Source organism: Ambystoma mexicanum, chromosome 6p (assembly GCF_040938575.1).
Source record: "Ambystoma mexicanum isolate Mex_15411 chromosome 6p, UKY_AmexF1_1, whole genome shotgun sequence".
Lineage (NCBI taxonomy): Eukaryota > Metazoa > Chordata > Amphibia > Caudata > Ambystomatidae > Ambystoma > Ambystoma mexicanum.
In genome coordinates this window covers 894,741,968-894,757,699 of record NC_090935.1, presented here as the reverse complement: position 1 = coordinate 894,757,699, position 15,732 = coordinate 894,741,968, and the positions used below count along the sequence as shown (strand labels likewise).

Below are 15,732 nucleotides of genomic sequence, written 5' to 3'. Positions count from 1 at the left end.
AGGTGACGGACAGATGATCCAGGACTTGCTCGGGAGAGCTCCCCCTGATCAACCAATCGTCCAGGTTGGGGTAGACGTGAATCCCCCCTTTCCTGAGATGTGCTGCCACCACCACCACCATGAGCTTGGTGAAAACCCCCGGGGCGGAGGTCAATCCGAACGGCAGGACCCGAAACTGAAAGTGCGAGTCGCCAACCGCAAACCTCAGGTACTTCTTGTGCTTGGGATGGATCGGCACATGGAAGTAAGCATCCTTGAGGTCGAGAGACATCAACCAGTCCTGAAGTTGAAGGGCCTGGAGGACTTGAGAAAGAGTCACCATCTTGAACTTGTCCTTCCCGAGGAGTTTGTTCAAACCGCGCAAGTCCATGATGGGTCTCAATCCCCAGTCTTTCTTTGAAATCAAAAAATAAGGGGAATACCATCCCTTGTTCCTCTCCGCTACATGCACCAGTTCTATGGCGCTTTTCTCCAGCAGGGCTTGAATTTCCTGCGCAAGGAGCGGATCCGGACTCTTCAAAGAGAGGTTCCCTGGTGGATTGTCGTAAGGGCCTCTGCCGAAAAGGAAGACAGTAGCCGTGGGTTATGATCTGCAGAACCCACACATCCGAAGTAATGGCTTGCCACTCTACAAGATGCTGCGCCAGCCTTCCCCCAACCGGTGAACCATGGGACCTGGCCTCATGACTGAGTGGTAGCGGCTGCGGCGTTGCCTGAGGGCAAAGAGGCAACTGCCCGAGCGGCCTTGGCACCTCGAGTACCTTTGTTTCCACCTCTGGCACTCTTTGACTGCTAGCTCCTCTCGCTTTACTGAAGGACGAGTAATAGCGAAAGGAACCTCCCCTCCATTGCTGTCCCCTAGGACGAAAAGGCGGAGGTTGGCGAACTGCAGCGCCCAACGACGTCGCTGCAGCTTTGGAGGTCTGCAACCTCTCATGGCTCTCGTCAGCCTTGCTGCCAAAAAGGTGTTCACCGTCAAAGGGCATGTTGAGGAGCCGGGACTGCACATCAGGAGCGAACCCAGACTTCCTCAACCACGCAAACCTGCGCATTATGGTGCTCGCCGCCATGAACCGGCTGACACAATCCACCAAGTCCAAACTCGACTGAACGGCCTCACACATGGCATCCTTGCCATCCTGAACCATAGCAAGGAAACCATCCCGTTCGTCCCCTTCGGGATATGATCAGCCGCTAATGCAAGACAGTTCCACAGAGTGTGTGTGAAACGAGACAAGGCAGTAATGGAGTTGGCCGCCTGAAGTGCCATACCCCCAGAAGAAAACACTTTCTTCGCCCAGCCGTCAAAACGCTTGTCGTCCCTATCCGGAGGGATGGTAGGATACGATGCCTGCTTTCCCGGGGCCTTAGACGCCTGCACCACCAAACTCTCCGGGGTGGGGTGCCTAGACATGTAACAGGGGTTGCTACTGGCTGGACGGTATTTTCGCAACAAAGACTTGCCCACTGCCGGGAGATTCTCCGGAGCAGTCCAAGCCACAGCCACCCTTCTCTGCAAAGCCATATGAAAAGGCAAAACCGGGTCAGTGGGTGGACCGAGATCAAGGATGTCCGTGAGATCATCCTGAACGAACTCCCTTGGGGGAGCTGACCAACCCAAGTACTCGGTAACCCGAGTCATAAGGCGCCGATATGACGAATCGGCTTGAGTGCCAGGCTCCGGCTGACAAAACTCCACCTCCGGAGAGGTCTCCAGTCCACTGGCATCATGCAGTGACTGCCTCAGGTCATCAAACTGACTATGGCCCGAGATAAGGTCACCTGTAACCGTAACCGGAACCAGGCCGCCATCAGAGCCTTCATCCCCCTCTGAAATGTACTCCAGGCGGGGAGAGGAAGACCTCTGCAGACCAAAAGCAGTGCCGGACCTTAGCCATAGCCTTTTTAGGGGCAACCGCGTGCCACGGGGCCCCTCCGACGCCATCACCTCGAAAGGCGTCGAGCGAGTCGGCGTCGACAGAAAAGGCGTCAACGTCGAGCGAATCGGCGTCAGCTGCAACGCCTCCAGCATCTGCGGCATCGACACAGTCCTCGAAGCCGGAGCTCCGAGCGCATCTCTCGACAACCTGGGCGCCGACGGCGTCGACGACCCCCTCGAAGACAGAACCTCGAGAGAAATCATAGACGACCTCGGCAAACAGGCGTCGACGTCTTCTTCGAAGACGGGACAGGATCACGCGGTCTCGAGGACATTGAGGACGGGGACCTGGAACGGGCAATGGCGAGAACGGCTACCCTTGTCTGAGCGGGACCTCTCCCGCGAGCCGTGCCGACCACCCGAGCCTGAAGGCGTACGGGCGGTGTCTCTCGACCGATGCCGACCGACCCCACTCGGAGGCGCAGACGGACCGGTGCCCTGCGATTCCAGAATCGCTAGCATCTGCTTCCCGAAGGAAGCCCATTCCTCCGGTGTCGCTTGCATGAAGGGATAAGCGACCCGCCGACGGGCGGAGTCCTCGGAAGAGGACGGGGAAGGCGACCTATGCCGGCGCTTCCTGGAATGCCTAGAAGAGGCGGAGGAGTGGCGAGACCGACTCCTGGAAGGAGACCCACCGGACTTCCGACGACGACGCAGAGAGTCACCCCTCGAGTCATCGGTCGATAGCCCCGCAGACCTCGACTTCCGGGGCTTAGACACCCGCCTACCGACAGTTTCTTCTTGAGTTCCCGCAAGGCCTTCGCAGTGAGCGACTGGCAGTCGACACATTCGTCCGTATCGTGGGCCTCCCCGAGGCACCAGAGGCAGGCGTCGTGCAAGTCCGTGACCGACATCTCGGACCCACAGTCCCCGCAGTTCTTGAAGCCCGGACACGGGGTCGAAGATGAGAAAGACATCGCCACAAACAGGTCTTCACACCAACCGAACAGGTTCAACAAACCGAGAATAGAAAACAGCAACTCCAACGAGTTGAGGCGTACCGAGATTCACGAAGTGAACACGTTCGCGGAAAAAACGGAACTGAGATTATGGGCGTCGTGCGTCCTACTTATCACATCGGGTGACGTCGGCCGTCGGAGGAGGTCCTCGGGGACGACGCAGGACGCAGACGCCAAAGATTTTCCGAAGCAGCACAGCTGTGGACATTACCTGTCATAGATATGGAATACGTCGGAGGACCCAATCCCCTCGAAACTATATTCTGAATAGGCTTGAAGTAAGAAATTGTTTGATATATGTGTTAAAAATGTGAGTTATATTATAAGACAAGACCATTTTTAGACATTGGTTAAGAGTTAAAGTTTCCCACACTCTGCTTCAAACTAATTCCAAGCCTCTCCCTGAACAAAGGAAACTTCCCCCTGCCGTTGGCTAAGAGATTGACAGGGTGTTAAAAGGAACTAGGCGAGGCACCCCGGCCTGTTGTTCTGAGTGAAGACAATGGAGTCTTTGGGCTGAATAGAAATGCTAATTCGGGTGTGACTGAAACTGCTCTGCAAGGAAGGAGGACATGTGACCCTCTGAGTCAGCCCAGCTCTGGAGGCAGACCAGACTGAAATGTGGATTTAACATTGAATTAAATATATGTTTAAGGAAAATACTTCTAAAATATTGTACCGAACTGACAAAAATGTGAAACTTTGAGATTGTTAAAATGAAAAATTCTCTCACAATTTAAGACTAAGCTGGAATCTGTGCGATGTTCTGAGACTAAACCCCAGAATTTCATATTGTAGCCACTGTGTTTATGCTAGGAACATGAAAAATTACAGAAATATGCCCAGGTGGGGTGTGCATGCATGTCTAAAAATTGGTGCAGAACTAATATTTATTGAGAAACCCACTAAAAGCGTGAAAAAGTTGTCATTTCTGAACCAAAGCTCTTATGAAGATGAGAGTTGAACAGAAATGTACCTTAGGCAATATGTTGTGTAATTAATGTAGTATTAACAAGTTGTGTATTTTGTAAATATGTGTTTTATGAAAAATAAGATATACTGTACAGAGACAAAGGGGAGGGGGTTTTCCCCTAGGCCATAAACATGACCCATGATGACACAGAATGACACACTGCTCCTTTCTCAAATCAGGGGGCAGGAAATCCTCTGTCCTATCAGATCCTTAGAGGGTTGGGCATAGATAATCAGCCTCCCCACCCACTTTGCAAATACATAAATAGGGACTGCTGAGGACAGACAAGGGACACACACTTTCCACTTCTCAACTGATTTCTTGGCGAAGCACCCTGCAGGAAGATCCAGACATAGATCCAGAAACCAGACTCCATAACCAAGCTCTAGAACCTTGAAGCAGAGAGGCCTAACCCACAAGCTGAACCTTTCTCAGCTGGCCTTCAGAACCTTTTGCAACCTGATCCTAACCCCTAAACTTCCACGGGGCCTAACCAAACCATTTAACAGCCAGGCTGTGCTGTTTTGCTGTTCTAGCTAAGAACCCTGTGCTAGAACCCAGATCCCGACCCAGAGAGCAGAGCTGTATCCAGAACCCGTCAGATCCAGTCCAACAGGCCGCGCAGACCGCAGTGCCTTGCTGAGAGCAGAACCCAGTGCTGAGACCTGTCCGGTGGCGAGAGAACCCCAGACAAACCCTCAACCAGATCTTTGAGGGGGCCCACTCCATTCCAAAGCCATAGGAGTGAGTATCCAGTCTAGAACTGTACATAACCAATCCTATTCCATCCATTCCAACCTATTCAGAACTGCATTATAGAATCTTGTGTCCATCCTGAATTCTTCTCATTATATGGTCTGTGATAATTGTAGCAATAATCATCTTTGCGCTGATATTTTTCTGAAGAGGGACAAGTGTTTTGACGGACAGAAGTCAGAGCGGAGGCGCCGCTGTTCTGGTGGCTGCCCGTTGAGTGTCTTGCTTCTTCATAGCCCCTTAGTATAAGTCAATATTGATTCCGAATCTTTAAAGCGCAATCTTTCATTTTGAAATCTTGATTCGGTTTCTGAAAAATCTACCTTCATAAGAACCTCTGTAACTTTTGAACCGCACGTCCAAGAAGCGAAATTTAACTGTCATTTTGAAGCAATTCCTTATAGTTTTTTCCGTAATCGCGTTTCACACACGTGGAAAAGTTGCCGTGAATTGCATTTTGGTTAAATTTCACCACATGTCAGAATAGCTGTTTGTTTGCAACTGCTGAATTTCGTTTTCAATCTGATAATCATTCCTAGTGTTGATCTGAACCAATCCAAGGTAACTCAATAATTCTGAATCTCCTTTAGCGAATTAAAATCATTTTAGCATATTTTCACATTCATAAGCAGTTGACCTGTTTTAATATCATACCTGTTCTATCTAAGCTTGCTGGGGGAACTGGAATTGAACTGCATTGCTGAATAATATTCCTGAAACCGGTGTACCCTCATTTCCACCTCTTCATATTGCACGATAGTGGGGGGAGTGAGTAATAACAGGGGGAAAAAGTGATTATATTGTCTTTTGATTGAAGTCATAGCAAGTCTTATTTCTGCATTGCATTCTTTCCTATTATTGCATTTCCTTGAATCCTATAAAATATTCTCTGCTACCTTATCCTTCCTATTCCTACTCCTAAGTGATTAAAGAGATTGTTGATGTTTACCCATTGCTGATCACCGTTCATATTCATAAGTGTGCTATTCATATATTATTCTATTCATAAAAGAGTGATATATATATTGTTCAATTCTTCAAATAAACCTTTTAATTTGCAAAACAAACCTACTTCTTGGCTCAGTGAGTTCGGGGAGATCCATAGAGAGGGGCGTTACATAATGGTTCATCATCCAGATTTAAAGAACTTTTGACATAAAAATATATAAATAAGGGTTTCCATTGGGCATCCCAGACTAGGCATTGACTTAGTTGGAATGCTGGATTGAAGTCGCTTACAGGACATAGGGAAAGGTCTCTGAAATTGACTGGAAATAAAGACCATTCTCAGACCTTTCGCGTCCCCACACGTGTCCCGATGAAAACAGTACCTCACATGTGTGGGTGCACCTACCGGGGCGCAAAGGGCAAAGCCAAAAACATGGGTAACCCCAACTCTTTTCGCACAGCAGCATTGCAGGATTTTGACTCATGTGCACACCATACAGATTTGGGCCTAGGGTGTCCAAGCCACCAAGGAAAACTGGGAACACAGTGCATTTCTGAAAAGAGGACACACGTGGGAATGCACAGAGGTCTGACTTGCGCGAAGCGGCCCAGGATTTAGTACCCACAAACCCCGACAAAGTGTGATATTTGAGGGGGAAAAAACGCAATGTTCACTTTGTCGGGGTTTCTGGGTAATACATTCTGGGCCAATTTGCGCAAGTCAGACCTCAGTTCGGATTCCCACGCGTGTCCTCTTTTCGGAAATGCATGGGGTGTTCCTTTGTGGCTTGGACACCCTAGGCCCATATCTGTATGGTGCGCCCTTCTGAAAAAAGCGTGAAATTCAGCTGTCGGAAAAGACTTTGGGTTAGCTGCGTTTTAGGCTTTCACCTCGTCACCCAGATAGGTACACTCGCACATGTGTGAGGTACTGTTTTCGTCGGGACACGTGTTGGAACGCAGGAAGGCATGATATTTGTTGTGTTTGTGTGGTTTTCATAATGTTTTGACCAATTTGCTGGTGCCCTTTGTCATACAACCCTTTCATTTCCCAAATGTGCCCTACATTTAGTCGCTGCTTTAGGCACCATACACTTTTGTAAACTGCACAAGTCACCTACCCTCGAAAAGGTCTTCCTGTGCTCTTACAAAAAATGTATGCTTGCCATTCCTCACCACATTGGTTTTCCTGATTTACACATGCTAAGTACGTCTGTTCAGGCCATAAGCATAAAACTCCCGTGTACAGTGGCTCAGTGTTTGGCTTGTGGTATTGCTGGTTTTGTGAAACACTACAAAAATGTGTGATTTCCCAACTGCATGAGTCGGGGGAATGTAGCTGAGCATTGTTTTCCTCAAAATTCATAGAAGCCATTGACGTACCAAGCCAACCATGTCCATCACATACCTTTTTTTCAGTAATTTTCCTGCTTTTTCCCCAAACTATGGAATTTCTCCCAACCTAGTTTCCTGACCTGCGCAAATCACCCGTCCTAAACTTGGAATTTTGTCTACTTTTCAGAAATGTATGCCTTTCTGTCCTTCAATTCGGCTTTGCTACCCTTTTCTTTCATTCCGTCCACGCATGTCCAATTGGCAAAAATGGCCAAAATCACCTACCTAATAGTTTCCACTCAACCTGTTGTTGAAAGCCAGGAAAATGGGGAATTCAGCACAGCAAACCATTTGTTCCTAGCTCTTACAAGGAAAAACCACAGGCTTCTTTGTGCACCATTTTATTGGGATTTTTAAAAAAAAAACCAAAATGTTCACCTTTTGCTTATTTTCTCTCACCACCCTACAGAAACCTAGGATTCCTAGGTGGCGTTACGACCGCCTACATGTGGGAAAAAAAGGGGCCAAATTTGGCCGAGATATCTCATGTAACAAAAGTTACAAGGCATTGAATGGCGACATACCAAAATCAACAAAAAAGGCCTTGGCACTGGGGGGGAGGGAAGGGGGTGGGTAGAGGGTGGAGGGAGGGGGGGTAAGGGGAACCCATGGCACTTAAAGGGTTTACAACATTTTTTGTTAGTGACTATATATCGGAGTCCAGAAAGCAGCAAAATGCCTTTATTCGCGCATCCAAGACAGTTTAAAAGCCATCAGCATATGGTGTTCCTACAAGCAATGAAACCCCAAAGTTCAGCAGCATAAATCATTTCATAACTTGCATGTCACTTGATCACATCACACACATACACACACACACACAGGTGATGATGCAATTCATACACCTGCGTATTTGAATACATCCAGTGTAGTAAAAATACCTTCACATAATTTTCTTTAAAAAAAGAAAAATGGAAAAGTTTGTAGGTAGAGTTCAAAAGAATTACCCTGGAGAATGGTAGAAGTTACTCCACATATCAGGTCATGTGTCAGTCTAGCTGCAGTGGGTACGTTTTTGCTCCCACACCAGTTTTCATCCATCCCTTTAACTCAAGACATTATACAATATCCGAGCATGAATGATAACCCTCTATAAAAGCATCAAAGAACAAGTTACTTAGTCCTGGTAACATTATTTCGATTGGATGTTGCTCCCAAGTATTCCTCATCTTTCGATATGTCGCTCCAGCTTCAGATTTTTTTTTTTTTTTTACAGAGGGAGTTGCTTGCAGTATCGTCGGGTCGATGTCCCTCGAAGGCCTCCGTTCGATATCATCAGTAAAAGTAGTGCACGCAGCACCCGTTGTCTTCAGTTCTGTTTTTCTGCTCCTGAAGAGGAATTACCAGGCGTACCCTAAACCGTAGCCTCACAGAAAACGTAGAGTGTAATAACAAATTGTACGGCAGGGTAGGCTCGGTGGGGCGATGAGGAATACGTGGGAGGAACATCCATTCGAAAGAACGTTACCAGGGGCAAGTAACTTGTTCTCTGAATGGCTTACGTCCTCCCACAAATTCCTCATCTTATGATAGACTCCCAAAGCAGAAATAATTTGGAGGTGGAAGTACAAATGAAATTTAGTTCTAATCCTGAACTGAATGACTGACTGCTTTTGCAAATTGTCCTCTCTGTTTGGAACATGAATCCAGGTAATAATGTCTTACGAAAGTATGGATAGACGTCCAAACGGCCGCTGAACAAATATCATTGATTGGGACACCTCTGAATAGCAGCAGAGGTTGCCATGCCCCTTGTGGAATGTGCCCTTAGTCCTTCTGGCAGGTCCTTGCCCGCTAACCTGTAGCATTCGCCAATAGCCAGGATGATCCATCTGGATATGGTTTGTTTAGTAACCTCAAGACCGTATTTGGGACCAGTATAGCAAATAAATAATTGGTCATCTTGGTGAAATTTAGATACATATATCCCTTTTTGGGTTCGGTCTACGCAACCTCTCCTCCTTTTCTGGAGGAGGTGGTGGCTATAAAGTTGGTATTGTAATCTTTTGTGACAAGTGGAAGTCGGAGACTACCTTTGGTAAAAAAGAAGGCTTTACCTTGAGAATGACCTCGTCTTTATGAAACACCATTTGTGGAGGTTTACAGGAAAGGGCCTGTAACTCGCTTACCCTGTGGGCTGACTTTTAATGTCAAGAGCCTTAAAAGGGCATGAGTGTGAAGGCTCAAAGGGAATGCATGTTAAAAACTAACACTAAATTGAGGTCCCATACAGGGACATTGAATGGGACTGGTGGATATACATTAAGAGGCCTTTTAAAAATTGAACAGAGATCTTAAAATATGAATCATCCTCTGAAGAGCGCTTGAAAATGGAATGTGCTGCTAGGTAACCCTTAATTGTTCCAATCTGGAGTGCCAGATTTGCCAAATGTAACAAAAAGGAAAGCACCATAGGTGTGTCACTACTTTCTTATCCCTGCACCAGTTACTGAACTTGTTCCAAGAGCAACGGTACAAAGATTTTGTTGCTGGCCAAAATCTCCATTAAGTCATCCGGGAGGTCCAAATCCTTGCATCTCTTCCTTTCAGAAACCATGCGTGAAGGCAGAGTGTCTTGACCTCTGGATGGGGAATCCGGCCCTCCTCTTTCGAGAGAAGATCCTCTTTTTGTGAAAGACGTATTGGAGGGAAAATAAAGGTCTGGGTACGTCCTCCTGGCGCAATTCGGGGCAATGAGGATCATGGGTTTCCCAAACTTTCACATGAGGAATGACAGGAACTGGAGGGAACGCGTACAGGAGAGGAAACTGAGGTGGGAGCATTTTACTCCCTTTTTTAAACTTCGATAGTAAATGTGATTTTAAGAGAGTAAAAATACCTTTTCTCCTTTGCAAGAGAGTAAAATGTATGTGACACCCAGCCGACGTGTGCAAAAATTGTGGAAATCATTACTATGCGGCAGCTTTCTGCATTGTGACAGAATACACCTTTCATTATTTCTCCAAGGTCTGGCCATTTGATCTCTCCTGTATATATTTAAATGTTGACAACACAAAAACATAGCCAATTACATAACAAAGCAAACAAGAATTGGATAGTGTGTTTTGAGGTTCGATAGCAGAATTTTCTTTTGAGGTTTAATGAAAAGTCCTCATTTCCTGGAGCTATTACTACCTAATGGTATGCCAATGTTATGATACAAGAGTGCAGGGAGGCAAGTACTCCATGCTAAATTCTATATCTAATCTCTTGGTCTAATGGTTATTTATATAGTGCTTTTGGCAAAGCGCTGTACATAGAACATATTTAATCACAATTATCCCAAAATTGAAGCCGGTACTCCTTTATCAACCTCGAAAGAAGTCGGAGTTGGCCTTGCCGGGATTCGAACCTGCAACCTACAGATCACAGCAATGAGTGCTCAACTGGCTGAGCTATCTTATCGGCTAACATCCTTCAGAGGTTGGTTAACGGAGTATCAACAGAGGTATTATAATTGCAGTGCTAGATGTTGGACGAACCATGTATGAAGCGCTACATAAAATAACTAGCTGGATTATCACTGGGACAGGTTTTGCTGAGTTTCTATTTCAATTAAAAATGTAACTTTCATTTGTTTGTTTTTGAACAGCGCTTGCACTTCCTGGAAAGTCAGGTTTTGGATGTGTTAATTGTAGTCGAAGATTTGAGAGGCTATAGCACCTGTGATTGTCATTACACCACTCACCCTCGAGCAAAGAATCTGCTGCCACTGACCATTTATAGTAATGGACCCGATTGACTGCAAGGTTGAAAGGATGTAAACTAGACCGTGCATAGTCATCATTTTACACACAGTTTTTATAATTAGATCATTTTTACACAATTTAATTTACACTCTGTTTCTGCATGATTAGGCACAGAGCAACTCTGAAAAATACAATTGTGAAATACTGGTTTGCTTGCACTGGAAAAAAGCATAATTTGTTACAAAATGTTAATTCTCAATGGCAACTTAGTTTTGCATCTTATTAGTTATACAATCCCAAAATGCTAGGAAAATAAATATGCACAGTGCTTATGTTTGCTTCATGAGCATTAACAAAGCAGAAGCTGAATGGAATAAACCATTCCTTTAACCACAGTGTGCAGTTTCCTTTTTTGAAAGGCTTCAGAGAAATACATTCTGTTTCAGAGTCTTTTATCCATGGCTTGCAATTGCATCCATGTAGATAAAAATCAAAAAGCGCTCTGGTTTGTGTCAAGTAACCAGACTTTTGCACTGCCCTCTGCTCTGAACTTGTGTGTAAATGTACACAGGAAAATAATAAAGCTGTCGTATTTACATGATTTTCACGCGTAAAAAGGCCTTGTACGCACCTTATCTAGAGGCCTGCGAACGCGTCCCCTAGAGCTCCTCTTGGAGGAAATTCCCTTGATACAAACAGTTTGCACTTCCGGTTGACACTGGTTGCAAACAGATCCACTTGAGGAGTTCCCCAAAGGGTGCAGATCTCTGGTGGGAGACTGCTCTGCCTGCTCAGAGCGTCCGTCGCTGTGTTATGCTCTGCGGCTAGTTGAACAGCCGATAGAGATATTACTTCTTGAATTGCCCAGAACCGGAGCTGCATTGCCTCTCTGCACAGTGGTAGTGACCCTACACCACCTCCCTCTAGTTGAGATAGTACATGCCCACTGAGTTGTCCATCATTATCAGGACATTATTTCCCCGCTGAGGGCAGGAAGGTCTTCAAGGCTAGCCCGATTGCCCTCAGCTCCAAAAGGTCCATGTGTAGTTTGGACTCTGATGGAGACCAACAACAGCTGATTGTCACTCAGTGTGGGCTCCCCACCCAGTGAGTGAGGCGTCCTTCACTGCCGTCATCTCTGGCCATGGCTGCCAAAAAGATTCTCCATTGAGAAGGTTGTTTTTGAAAGCCCACCACAGAAGGTCCTGAACAACTCTGGTCGGAACTTGCAGGTGGTCTGACATTCTGCCTGAGAACTGGGACCACCGAGTCCTGAGAGCCGATTGGAGGGATCTCATTCACAGGCGAGCCTCTGCTCAGTCTCGTGGCATTCTGCATTTTCCTGGTGCCAAACTCAAAATAATTGAAGGCCAGAAGATGCTGGGCACTCTGGAATTTGGTAACCATCTGCAGAATGTGTTGGGCTCTCACCTCAGGTGGGGAGACGTTCCCTGAGGAAGTATCCAGGACTGCCCCAATACATTGGAGTCTTTGGGATGGCATCAAATGAGACTTCTTGTAACTGAGGGAGAAGCCCAGTTTGTGAAGAGAGTGGTAGGTTACACTGAGATGTTCCCGGGCCTGCTCGGGTGAACGAGCCCTGATCAGCCAATCGTCCAGGTAGGGGTAGACGTGAATCCCCCTCTCCCCTGAGACTCGCTGCAACCACCGCCATCAACTTGGTGAAAACGCTCGGGCAGAGGTCAGCCCAAATGGCAAAACTTGAAACTGATAATGAGAACCGCCAACCGTGAACCTCTGGTACATTCTGTGCTTGAGATGGATTGGCACATGACAATAGCATCCTGAAGGTCCAATGGTACCAACCAGTCTTGGAGTTGGAGAGGCTGAAGGATCTAAGAAAGGGTAACCATCTTGAACTCGTCCTTCCTGAGGAACTTGTTCAAATACCAACCCTTGTTCCTTTCTGCTACAGGTACATGTTCTATTACACCTTTCTCTAGCAGGGTCAAAATTTCCTGCACAAGGAGCATATCTGGAATTGTGAAAGTTGTTCCCGGTGGTTGATCCCGAGGCCTTTTTTGAAAAGGAAGGCAGTAACCTTGAGCCACAGTTTCCAGTGCCCAAGCATCTTAAGTAATGCCCAGCCATTCGTTCAGATGCTGAGTAAGTCTGTGTCCCCAACGGGTTCTTGTGGGTCAAGGCCTCTGAGTGCTTTAGAGGCGGCTGAAGCAGCGGCTGAAGGTAAGGCTGCTGCTGCTTGGACTGACTTAGCACCTCACCCTCGTCCACCACAAGGGAATCTTCTCCGACCTCTTTGACCGGCTTTTCTTCTTCCTCATCCAAATGAGGAGTAGAATCGAAAGGACTTACCCCTCTAGGAAGATGAGCCTGAATAGGGTTGTTGAGGCTGTCTAATGGCGGCACTAAGGGGTTTAGCCGCCGCCTTTGATGTCTGCAGCTTTTCCAAACTGTTATCAACCTTGCTGACAAACAGCCTTGAGCCTTCAAAAGGCATGTTTAGTAGTCTAGCCTGCACGTCTGGGGCAAACCCAGACTTCTGCAATCACGCAAAAATACATAACTCTGTCCTAGCCGTCATAGATCTGCGGATGCTGTCTGCAGTATCTGTAACGCTCACCTGGTATCCACGGGGACGTCACTCAGCCTGTTCTGACCTCTTACGACCTTGAACCCTTCCCTGGAGTCTACTCAACTGAAGACTGGGACTGAAACACAGGACTGGTAGAGTTTAACTCCCTATTGTATGTGTGCTTGAACCCCTTCTTCCCCAGGGTCCAACCCTTCCCTTTGACCCATAGCTCACCTTGTTTTCTTGGAAAGTGTCCTCTCCATCCTGCTTTCAGCGCAGGGGGCGCGTTGATTGATGCGGGCTCGTTGCTGACTAGTTACTTCACTGGCAAGAGTGCGACAAGTAAGTATAATGAGTCTTTTGAACAGTTCTCTAACTTTGTTCCTTTCCTTCCTTAGACGATGGCCGGCGTCCGGGGATGGCGACGTGCTGCCGAGATGAGTAGCGCTGAAGATGAGTGAGAGCGCGATGCATGATGCGACCCTTTTGTATTGAACCGAGTTCTTTTTCTGTGTCTTTTAGGTGCCACGACATTTTCAGCGTGGATGCCAGTTATGAAGAAGAAATGCGGTGAGTAAGCACGGTATGCGGCGCCTCTAGATGTTTTCACGCTAACCTGGAGTGTCTTTTCCTTCTTTCAGATGGATGAGAAGTTCTGGAGACAGAGTTACCCCAGAGCGCCTGGATTCAGTTAAGCGTTTGAAGCTTGTACAGTCTTTAAAAATATGCAAAGATTTGCTGAATGCTTACTAATGCCTTTTTCTGTTCTTTTCCCTTTTTCCTAGGAAGCAGCGTGGTGGGATCGGAATGACACCGCTGAAGATGCCCGCAGAACAGAAGGAGCGTTGAATGATGGGCAGAAGCGCTGCAAGGTAAGGCTGTTCCCAACGGTGTTCTTGGTCTTGCAGGAGTTGAGCGCAGAAGAAAGATGCAGGCCTACTGCAGACCAATCCGAACACGGTGAGTGTAACGCTGCAGGTGCAGAAAATACAAAGCATGTTTCTCAGCCTGGGCGTAGCTTAAATAGTCTCTGGGCTGAACCACACCCAAAAGACTAGACTGCCCATGCAGTTCTGGGAACCGAAATATGTGGGGGCATCCATCTTGTCCCCATCAATGCACTACAAGTCCAATTCCCCAATGTTATCCTATGGGAGTGAGTGAGTCTGGTGCCCAAGCGCCAAGTCTGACTCCAAGTGGGTCTTTGGAGGGATGGAGAGGCCCTTGAGGGCCATGTAGGTGATCGTGGCCTGGCTCCAGCCTGACATCTTGGAGGGCTGGGGACATGAGGAGCAGGAATCATGACAGTATCCAAACCTGACTGGAGACACCTCCTTACCATCCTTGACGATTGCCAGGAAGCCGTCTCTTTCTTCTCCTTCCGGGATGTGGTCAGCCACCATAGCAACACAGTCCCACGGGGTAAACATAAATCTAGATAATGTTTAAGTCACATTTGTCGACTTCAATGCTATACTACCCGCAGTGAAAACTTTTCTCACCCAAGACTCCCCTCTCTTATCCCGGTCAGGAGAGATGCATGGGTAAGCTGAGTGCTTTGTAGATTTAGCTGCCTGAACCAAGCAGCTTTCTGGTTTGGGATGCTTAGTGAGATACTCTGGGTCATTGCAGGATGGTCTGTACTTCCTTGCGATGTTTTTATTTACTGCAGCCACATTTTCTGGAGTCTCCCAATTGCAGAGACCCCTTTCTGCAATGCCATGTGAAAGGGCAAAATTGTGTCTTGCCGAGGCCCCTGGTCCAAGATGTCCGTCATGTCATCCTGCTCAAAAGATGAACATGGGCCTCCATCCTAAAAATTCGATAACCTTTCCCATACATTTTCTGTTGGATGAGTCAGCATGCTCAGTATGGTCTGGTTTGCCAATGACTCTGGCGAGGTATCCAACCCACTGGCTGACTGAAGGTTATCGTATAAATCTCTTAGCCTGTACTCAGATATTAGTTCCTCTGGCACATTACGGGTGCTAAACTGTAGTCCAAAAGGTGGCGTATTGTCATCAGAGGGTGGCTCCTCCTCATGTATGGCTGACCAAGACTTAAAATAGTCCTTTTTAGCTTTTCCTGTACCACTACAGGCTTTGACAATGTCGAATTAGCCGTCGTATTAGTCGATGGCTTCAAAAAAGCGATTTAGTCGACGTCTACTTGGGTTTCGGCATAGACAGCTCAGCCGCTGACGGGGTCGCCAAAGCCGAAGCTGTCGACGTCTTGTGCTTCGATGGAAACTTCGATGGGCTAGGTTCCTGACTCGAAGCCCTTAATGATTTTTCAGCGGATGCAGAACTTTCTCGATGCAAAACCGGCTTCAAGCTCGGTTTTGAAGATTTTGTCTTCGACTTCCCTTTGTCCTCCTTATGGCGAGCGACTGGGGCATGACTTCTGCTTTTCCCTCCAGGGCGTGGTTCGAGGCTGCATTTGTGAATATTCGCAGCCTTTCACTACGGAATGTGTCCCATTTTGTAGGGGAAATCGGATTTCGAAGGACACCTGATTAC

General features: G+C 47.2%; 1 protein-coding gene across 2 annotated transcripts in view; it reads right to left on the bottom strand.

The window, feature by feature from the left end:
* Window positions 1–15,732, bottom strand: part of PGGT1B (protein geranylgeranyltransferase type I subunit beta) — a 605,666-nt gene that overhangs the window by 393,143 nt on the left and 196,791 nt on the right. The gene's annotated exons all lie outside the window — the stretch shown is intronic.